Genomic DNA, 10,333 nt, shown 5'->3' with positions numbered 1-10,333 from the left:
TTGAAAGGCAGAATTAGCCAAATGGAAAAGGAGGCCCAAAAGACCACTGAAGAAAATACTACCTTAAAAATTAGATTGGAGCAAGTAGAAGCTAGTGACTTTATGAGAAATCAAGATATTATAAAACAGAACCAAAGGAATGAAAAAATGGAAGACAATGTCAAATATCTCATTGGAAAAAACACTGACTAAAATAGATCCAGGAGAGATAATTTAAAAATTATTGGACTACCTGAAAGCCACGATCAAAAAAAGAGCCTAGACATCATCTTTCAAGAAATTATCAAGGAGAACTGCCCTGATATTCTAGAGCCAGAGGGTAAAATCGAAATTGACAGAATCCACCAATCGCCTCCTCAAAAAGATCCCCAAAAGAAAACTCCTAGGAATATTGTCACCAAATTCCAGAGTTTCCAGGTCAAGGTGAAAATACTGCAAGCAGCCAGAAAGAAACAATTTGAATATTGTCGAAACACAATCAGAATAACCCAAGATCTAGCAGCTTCTACATTAAAGGATCGGAGGGCTTGGAATATGATATTCTGGAGGTCAAAGGAGCTAGGATTAAAACCAAGATTCACCTACCCAGCAAAACTGACTATAATGCTCCAAAGCATATGGATTTTCAATAAAATAGAGGACTTTCAAGCTTTCTCGATGAAAAGACCAGAGCTGAAAAAAAAATGTGACTTTCAAATATAAGAATCAAGAGAAGCATGAAAAGGTAAACAAGAAAGAGAATTCATAAGGGACTTACTAAAGTTGAACTGTTTTGTTTACATTCCTACACGGAAAGATGATGTGTGTAATTAATGAGACCTTTCTCAGTATTAGGGTAGTTGAAGGGAATATACATATATATAGACAGAGGGCACAGGGTGAGTTGAATATGAAGGGATGATATCTAAAAAAATGAAATAAATTAAGGGGTGAGAGGAATATTTGAGAGAGCAAGAAAGGGAGAGATAGAATGGGGTAAATTATCTCACATAAAAGTGGCAAGAAAAAGCAGTTCTGTTGGAAGGGAAGATGGGGCAGGGGAGAGGGAATGAGTGAATCTTACTCTCATCAGATTCAACCTGAGGAGGGAAAAATATACACACTCAAATGGGTATCTTACTCCACAGGAAAGTAAGGGGGAGGGGATAAAAAAGCAGGGGAATGACAGAAGGGAGGGCAGATAGGGGGAGGAGGTAATCAAAAACAAACACTTTTGAGAAGGGACAGGGTCAAGGGAGAAAACTGAATAAAGGGAGACAGGATAGGATGGAAGGAAATATAGTTAGCCTTTCACAACATGAATATTGTGGAAGTGTTTTGCATAATGATACAGGTGTGATCCATGTTGAATTGCTTGCCTTCCTAGGGAGGGTGGGTAGGAAGGGAAAAGGGGAGAGTATTTGGAACTCAAAGTCTTAAAAGTAGATGCTCAAAAAAAGAAGTTTTTTTTTTGCATGCAGCTGGGAAACAAGATATATAGGGAATGGGGCATAGAAATCTATCATGCCCTACAAGAAAGTAAGGGGAAAGGGGATGGGGGCGGGAGTGTGGTGACAGAAGGGAGGGCTGACTGGGGAACGAGGCCATCAGAATATATGCCATCTCGGAACGGGGGGAGGGTAGAAATGGGGAGAAAATTTGCATCTCAAAATCTTGTGGAAATCAATGTTAAAAACTAAAGTATTAAATAAAAATGATAAAATTCAAAAAAAGATTTTATTACTTATTTGGGGCTCCCATTTTCTTTAGATTATTTTTTATTTCACTGCTATTTGGTGTTTTATAAGGCAAGACTGTTGGTGATTTTTCACTTTCTTTCTACAATGCTTTACAAAAGAGTTTACATTCTAAGCCAGCATTCTAAACCCTTTGCACCAAGGAAATCAAGTGTTTCTTGGCTAAAGCAGGTTTTTTTTAGCTATTTTTACTTTATCCTTTTCTTAATTTCTTTAAACTGATTAAGCTTTTATTAAACAAACAAACAATTAAATAAATAAATGAAAGAGTGACAACCAAGATCTATACCATCTTTTTCCACTTCCCATTTTTTATATTACTGTTTCATTTAAAAGGGCAAGATTGAAATTGTTTTAATTGTTCAGAGTGCCTTTTTTAGATTTCTTTCTAATTTGAGATCGATTTTGATCTTTGCTTTAACTAATTGATGTTCCAATTGCACATAGTTAAATAATTTTAACATGAATCACACATGGACCTTTTCTTTTCTATTAAAATATAGCCAATATCATTTTTGTACTGTTTTTCTTTGCTTACCATATCCGGTATCTTCAGACCCTTATCTAGAAGAAAGTATATAATCGTGAACTTTGTGAACTTTCAGCATAGTTTAAAAGCCTTTGACCTCTAATTTCTTACCGCTAAACTACGTTTTCCACAGATCTTTTGCTACCCCATAACCACCTTCACCCTGAAGTATCAAAATATAAGTTGACTTCGGATGAGTTTGTCAAGTTCTTTGTAGGATTTATCTAGCTCTTCATACTCTGCAACAGATATTGACAAATAAGCTACAATCTTTGTGAATGTCTTTTTGTTTATGCCCATCAAGAGCATAAAGTCAAGATAGGATGACTAAGTTGCATATAAAGTAAAATTTCTTAGTGTCTTGGATATCATCTTGTTGAACACTATAAAACAAGTTGGTGACTCTATTTGCCTCTCTAAGAACTTGGAGTCAATCTTTCATTTACCAGCAACTTCTTTTATCTTCTGTTTTGGACTATCATGAAATAATCAATATTAATATGGACTAGTTTATCATTTTGATTTGTTAATTATTGAATCTACATATTCTAACAGCTACATTGGTTGATTTAAAATCCACCATTGTCATGCCCTTCTTCCCCCACTCCCCAGGAAAGCTCATTACCAGGAAACTCATAATCGTGGAGTTTGCTTCAGCTTTGGTACTCACATCTCATCAGTACCCTCAGTTGCCTCTGTTCTGATTGGAAAAAAAAACTCCCAAAGCCTTCCTTTAAATAGGGCTTAGAAACTAAGCCAATTCCTCATTTTCTATCAGCTATACTGCTTGGTTTTAATTCCACCATCATCACTGTCCTGTGCAGGCACTCCCCCAATCACACAAACACACCTCATTTCTCAAAAGCTTACTTTCATATATTGTATTCCCCTATTTGTTTGTAAGCTCTTTGAGGGCAAGAACCTTTTTTTCTTCTTTGTATCCTCAGCCTGTAGCACAGTGCTTTCTTTTGTTGTATTGTATTGTATTAAGTTGTATTGCATTGTGTTATTACATCGTATTGTATTGTACAAAGATCTCATTTCAGATGATACAAAGCTAGGAAGGAAAGCTAATATATCAAATGAGAGAGTCAACATCTCAAAAGTCCTTAACAGCACTGCAGAACATCTCTAAAGAGAACATTTAAAGGGAATGAATATAAAATCTTACAGCTGGGTTCAAAAATGAAAGCTCACAATTACAAGAAAAGGAAGTGAGAACAATTTGTATAAAATGTTCCAGGGGTTTATGGACTACATGCTCAATATGAGTCAGTGTTGAGATATAGCAACCAAGAAGGCTAATGTAATCTTAAAAGAGATTGAAGTTTAGAGTCCATGACTAGGGAAATTATAATCTTGCTAGACCCCTTGACAGCCAGGACACATCTAGAATACTATACTCAGTTATGAGTACCACATTTTAAGAAAGATACTTTATATCCTGCAACTTTACTAAAGTTGTTCTTTTTTATTTCAAGTAGTTTTTTACTTGATTCTCTAAGTGAATCATCATATCATCTGCAAAGAATGATAATTACTTTCTTCTTTGCCTATTCTAATTTCTTCAATTTCTTTTTCTTCTCTTATTGCTAAATCTAACATTTATAGTACCAAATTGAATAATAGGGGTGATAATGGACATCCTTGTTTCACCCCCAATCTTATTGGGAATGCATCTAGCTTATCCCCATTACATATAATGCTTGCTGATGGTTTTAGGTAGATGCTATTCATAATTTTAAGGAAGACTGTTTATTCCTATGCTTTCTAGTGTTTTTAATAGGAATGGACATTGGATTTTGTCGAAAGCTTTTTCTGCATCTATTGAGATAATCATATGGTTTCTGCAAATTTTGTTGTTGATATGATCAATTATGCTGATAGTTCTCCTAATATTGAACCAGCCTTGCATTCCTGGAATAAATCCAACCTGATTGTAGCATATTATTCTCATTATAAGTTGACAATCCTTTCGCTAATATTTTATTTAAAATTTTTGCATCACTATTGATTAGGGAAATTGGTCTATAATTTTCTTTCTCTGTTTTGACTCCTCCTGGTTTGGGTATTGTCATTCCTATACATTACTAACAAAGCCCAACAGAAAGAGAGAGAAATTTCATTTAAAGTTACTGTAGACACTATAAAATATTTGGGAGTCTACCTGCCAAGACAAACCCAGGGCCTATATGAACACAGTTACAAAACACTTTTCACACAAATAAAGTCAGATCTAAATAAGTGGAAAAACATCAATTGCTTGTGGTTAGGCCAAGCTAATATAATAAAAAATGACAATTTTACCTAAATTAATTTACTTATTCAGTGCCATACCATTCAAACTACCAAAAATTATTTTACAGAGCTGGATAAAATAATAGCTAAATTCAACTGGAAGAACAAAAGGTCCAGAATATCAAGGGAACTTATGAAAAGAAATGCTAGGGAAGGTAGCAGCAGTCATCAAAACTACTTGGTACTGGCTAAGAAACAGAGTGGTGGATCAGTGGAACAGGTTAGGTACACAAGACACAATAGTCAACGACTATGTGTAGAAAATTTTGGTAGCAGCCACTGTGGGGTATAAGACCCAACAAGACCAGCAACAAGAGCTGCCAGCACAGGTTCTTTTGATCTGCTTTACTAAGGAAAGTAACTTTAAGGGGTTAACAATCTCACTTTAATCAAACATACATATATATAACTCACTTAGTTCTGGGGGAAAAATCAGCCCCCTGAACTTCAGAGCATACACAAACAAATTACAAACATACATTATAAACAGACCAAATACAAACCACCATCTGGGTTAGCAAAGACAGGGGACAGTTACAGCTTGCCCAGAGTCTCAATACTCCTTCCATGAGTGTGCCTCAAAAGTTAAACACCAAGCTCCCCTCAATTATATCCAGTTTGGAGCCCTGAGGGCTGGGTGTGTGAAAGTTCCCCATCTTCAGCATCACATCATATACAAGTCAATGACTCCTGATTGCCTCAGTGCAGAGAAATAGCCAAGAAATATTCCAAAACAAAGATAGCAAAAGGTTTCCCACCAATTCAAACAAAGGGGAGACTTGATAGTTTTAGCATCCCAAAAGGGAAGACCAGGGAAAAGTCTGACTACCTTAACACTATAGCAATCTACTCTTTGATAAACCCAAAGAATCCAGCTTCTGGGTTAAGAATTCACTATTTCACAAAAACTGCTGGGAAAATTGGAAAATAGTATGGCGGAAACTGGGCATAGACCAATATCTTACACTGTATACCAAAATAAAGTCAAAATAGGTTCATGATTTAGGAATAAAGGCTGATACTATAAGTAATTTGGGAGAGCAAGGAATAGTTTGCCTGTCAGATTTATGGGAATGGGAAAAATTCATGACCCAACAAGAGATGGAGAGTGTTACAAAATGCAAAATGGATAATTTTGACTATGTTAATTTCAATTACATTAAATTGAAAAGTTTTTGTACAAACAAAGCCAATGCAATAAAGATCAGGAGGGAAGTAGAAAATCGGGAAAAAATCTTTACAACCACGGTCTCTGATAAAGGCCTCATATCTGAAATATACAGGGAACTGAACCAAATTTATAGGAATATAAGTCATTCTCCAATTGAGAAATGGTCAAAGGATATAAACAGGCAGTTTTCAGAGGAAGAAATTAAAGATATCTATAGTCATATGAAAAAATGCTCTAAATCACTATTGATTAGAGAAATGTAAATCAAAACAACTCTTAGGTACCACATCTCTCCTGTCAGATTGGCTAACACGACAAAACAGGAAAATGATAAATGTTGGAGAGGATGCGGGAAAATTGGAACACTGTTACATTGTTGGTGGAGTTGTGAACTGATCCAACCATTCTGGAGAGCAATTTGGAACTATGCCCAAAGGGCTATAAAAATGTGCATACCCTTTAACCCAGCAATACCACTTCTAGGGCTACATCCCAAAGAGATCACACAAGTGGGAAAGGGAACCGTATGTACAAGAATATTTATATCAGCTCTTTTTGTGGTAGCAAAGAATTTGAAATCAAGGGGATGCTAATCAATTGGGGAATGGCTAAATGAATTGTGGTGTATGAATGTAATGGAATACAATTGTGCTAGAAAAAATGAGGAGCAGACGGACTTCATTACAACCAGGGATGACTTATATGAACTGATGCTGAGTGAGGAGAGCAGAACCAGAAGATCAATATACACGACTACAGACACACGGTATCTGTAAGGACTAACTTTGATAGACTTGACTCCCCTCATCAATGCAAGTTTCAAAGACATCCCCAAAAGACTCATGATGGAAAAAGCTATGCACATGCAGAGAAAGAATACTAGAGTCTGAATGCAGATGGAGGTAACTATTTGCTCTCTTTTTTTTCCCCTTCTTTTTTGGTTTCGTTTCTCCATTCTCATGATTCATTCCATTAGTTATAATTCTTCTTTACAACTTGACTATTATGTAAATAAGTTCAATGTGAAGGTAAATATAGAACATACATTGGATTACATGTCATCTTGGGGGAGGAGGAGGGAGGAGAGGGAGTGAGAGAAATTTTGGAACCCAAAAACCTGTGGAACTGAATGCTGTAAACTAAAAATTTTTTAAAAGGCTAGGCATAATAAAAGAAAGATATTAATAAACTTTATAATAAATTATTCAAAAATTTTATGACTAGAAGCAATTGGGGATATGTATCCCAATTAAGAGACTTCTAGGGGATATAATAGTTCTCCTTATATGTTTGAAGTCCTGCCTCATGAAAGGATTGACTTGTTCTTCTTGGTCCTAGAGGAGCAATACAAATAGGCAAATTTAGTCTTGCTAAAGATAAAAAGAGAGGCATCATGATGAAGTGTATAGACAGCTGTTGTTGAATCAAGGAAGACCTAAGATCAAGTGCTACCTCTGATACATACTGTCTATGTGACCCTTGACAAACCATTTTGTTCTAGGCAACTCTCTAAGACTATAAATTTCAAAGGTGTTAACCTGCATTGGGAGAAGCAGTTACTTTACCTGGGAATTCCCTATTTCAGGGAAATCACAGGTCCAGTTCCTATCCCTTTGTTATCTTTTATGGATGCCATGATAATTTATCAAATAAAACCTAAAGAGTAATTTTAGTTTTATAGTGTAGTTAAGGCTTTCTCCGAGCTACTAGGCCTTAATATTTCAGGATGTAAATTCATTCTTAAGAACTCCCATCAATGAAATCACAGTCCAGTCCCTATCCTGAGGAATCCTTTGTGAATTCAAACAAAAATTCACCTACCTTGTGAAAAAGAGGGCTATCAATACATATGAGAGCTGCTTAGAACCCAGGTTTCATCTTCTTTGGAAAGCCATTTAAGATTCAACTCTATGTCATGATTCCTTAGGCAAAACATCCTCTAATTTTTCAGTCACTAAATAAAGTTCCTTGCTCCCAGTTTTCAGGAACTGTTAGAGAGCATGACTACCTGAAGACAAGGTCAGGGCTTCTCTGTGGTTTTTGTTAGCTGCCAAGTTTCCCCTCAAATTACCCCTCAATAATTTTATTCTGAGTGCCATCAAAGTATAATTGAACACACTTTTCTATGTGGCTATTTATGACCATTCTATAGTCTTTCCTACTTTGTTAATCCTCTTTTATTAAATGTTCACTATGTATAATGCCCTCCACTAGGCAATGAAGATACAAAGATAAAAAGAATATAAAGTTTCTGCTCTCAAGGAACTTACAATCTAATAGGCAGGATCAGCTAAATTCATGGATAATTATAAGTTCATAGCATTTTAGAAATGATAGGGGCTTTAGAGATCATATAATCAATTAATCAATAAATAAACATTTATTAAGTGCCTATTATGTGTAAGGCAATGAAGATATAAATGATATAAATATAAAAGATAGATTTTTAAAAAATAATCCATAATCTCCAGGTGCTTATATTCTATTGAGGGATTCAATACGTATGCATATGTACGTGTGTGTGTGTGTGTGTGTGTGTGTGTGTGTGTGTGTACACACACACACACACACACACACACACACACAAAAGCCAGACTAAGAAATTTGTATTTTATCCTATAAGCAGTAGGGAAATACTGCAAGTTTCTGAGTAAGAGAGTTATGTAATCAAAACTGTAAAATATAAACATTACTCTGGTAACAGTGTGATGAGCAGGGAAAATAGTGCTAGGAGCGGGGAGGCTATTTTAAGAATACAGCAGAGGGATGATGAAAGGCACACAAGGGGTAGTGGCAGTGAGTGTTGAAAGCAAGAGACAGATGCATGAAATATCACCAAGGTAGAACTGAAAGAAGTTAGCAGCTATTTGTATATGAGGAATTATGAAGAAGGAAGAGGAAAAGATAACTCAAGTTTTGATCCTGAGTGACTGGGGGATTGGTGGTAACATTAACAGAAGTATAAATGTTAAAAAGAGGAGTAGATTTGGAGAATAAAAGGATGAATTCCATCTTGGAAATTTAGATTTTGAGATATTAGTGGGACATCAGGTGAAGATATTCAGTGAGCAGCTGGAATTGGAACAGTAGAGATGACGGTAAATTGATACATAAAGAAGATGGATAGATAGAAAGGATAGATATAGATAGATAGATAGATAGATAGATAGATAGATAGATAGATAGATAGATAGATAGATATGTACATACATACACATATGTAATACTTTATTATATTGTTTGGAAAACATCAATTACCATGCTGTTAAAATCCAATTTTATTTGACTAAAGTTTGTTTGCACCTAGAATGTCACTCTAACCTCAGTAATTCTCCAGGATTACCAGAGATCACCACAAAGAATTTGGGTTCCCCCAGGTCCTGGAAACATCCAAAACATCTATGTTTTGGTCCACTCTTCCAGGTCTTGTTTTGGATGCACCCAAGCTAATGTTTTGGGTTCCTCTTGTGTTATGGCTTCATCTGAATGTTATCGAATGTTTATATTTGCTAATATCAATCTCAATCTATATTGTTTTCAAGTTGCCCTGTCAGCAAAATTGCTTAACTGTGTACATGTGGTTCATATGTAGGTACCCATGTCTGAATTCTATATAATGTAAACCTTCCAGAGCCTGGACAAGAGGGAGCCACACCTTCTTTCCAGCTCATTCTCCTCTACCAAACAACCTAATAAATTTCTGTCTAAAACTATTTCAGATTTTGGTGTTTGTACTTACAAATGACAGGTATAAGAGGATGAATTTCATCTTGCACATAGAATTTGAGATGTTGGCGGGACACCAGGTACAGATATTCAACAGGCAGTTAGAAATGCAATAATAGGACTCATGGTAGAAAAGTAGATGGAGATAGATAGATAAAGAGATAGGGAGAGAGATATGTATATGCAAATAAGTGATTAAACTATAGGATATTATGTAGTGGCCAAGAGGAAGAGGAGAGAAAGACAGAGAAGACGGTAGAAGACACAGCCTTATTCTATTATGGATCCTCTTCCCATATATATTTTTATTGTCTTTAACCCTTTAATGTTTAAAAGCCATATTTCAACACTTTGTCTTAAATACAGAATGCTCAGTAGACACAATGATATCATCCATACCAGTGTGGAAACAGGGATCTTCAGATGCATCTATCATACTAATAACCTTTTTGAACTGGCAGCCAAGTGGCTCAGTCAATAAAATAATGGGAAAGTCTGGAAGTCAGGAAAACCTGAGTTCAAATCAAGTTTCAGAAACATACTAGCTATGTAACCATAGGCAAGCCACTTAACCTTAGTCTGCCTCACTTTATCAATTGTAAAGTGGGAATAATAATAGCCCCTACCTTCCAGAGTTTCATGAGAATAAAATAATATTTGTAAAATGCTTAGCACAATGCTTGCAAACAGCAGGTGCTTAATAAATGTTTCCTTCTTTCCTATAAAAACTATTTTCTTAATATTTTTATTATTATATTTATAAATTTATATATTATATATAGTATATATTTATATATTATATTTATTTATAATATATTATTAATGTTCTTGTATTATGTATTATATTATTATGTTATATATTACATATTTCTA

At 35.2% G+C, this 10,333-nt stretch overlaps 1 pseudogene; it reads left to right on the top strand.

The window, feature by feature from the left end:
• The first annotated feature begins 8,826 nt into the window (after positions 1 to 8,826).
• Positions 8,827 to 10,333, top strand: part of LOC118836944 — a 129,816-nt pseudogene continuing 128,309 nt past the window's right edge.

The sequence above is a fragment of the Trichosurus vulpecula genome, chromosome 2, assembly GCF_011100635.1.
Source record: "Trichosurus vulpecula isolate mTriVul1 chromosome 2, mTriVul1.pri, whole genome shotgun sequence".
Classification (NCBI taxonomy): Eukaryota; Metazoa; Chordata; class Mammalia; order Diprotodontia; family Phalangeridae; genus Trichosurus; species Trichosurus vulpecula.
Note: the sequence above shows the minus strand (reverse complement) of the source record. Positions and strands in the feature narration are given on the sequence as shown.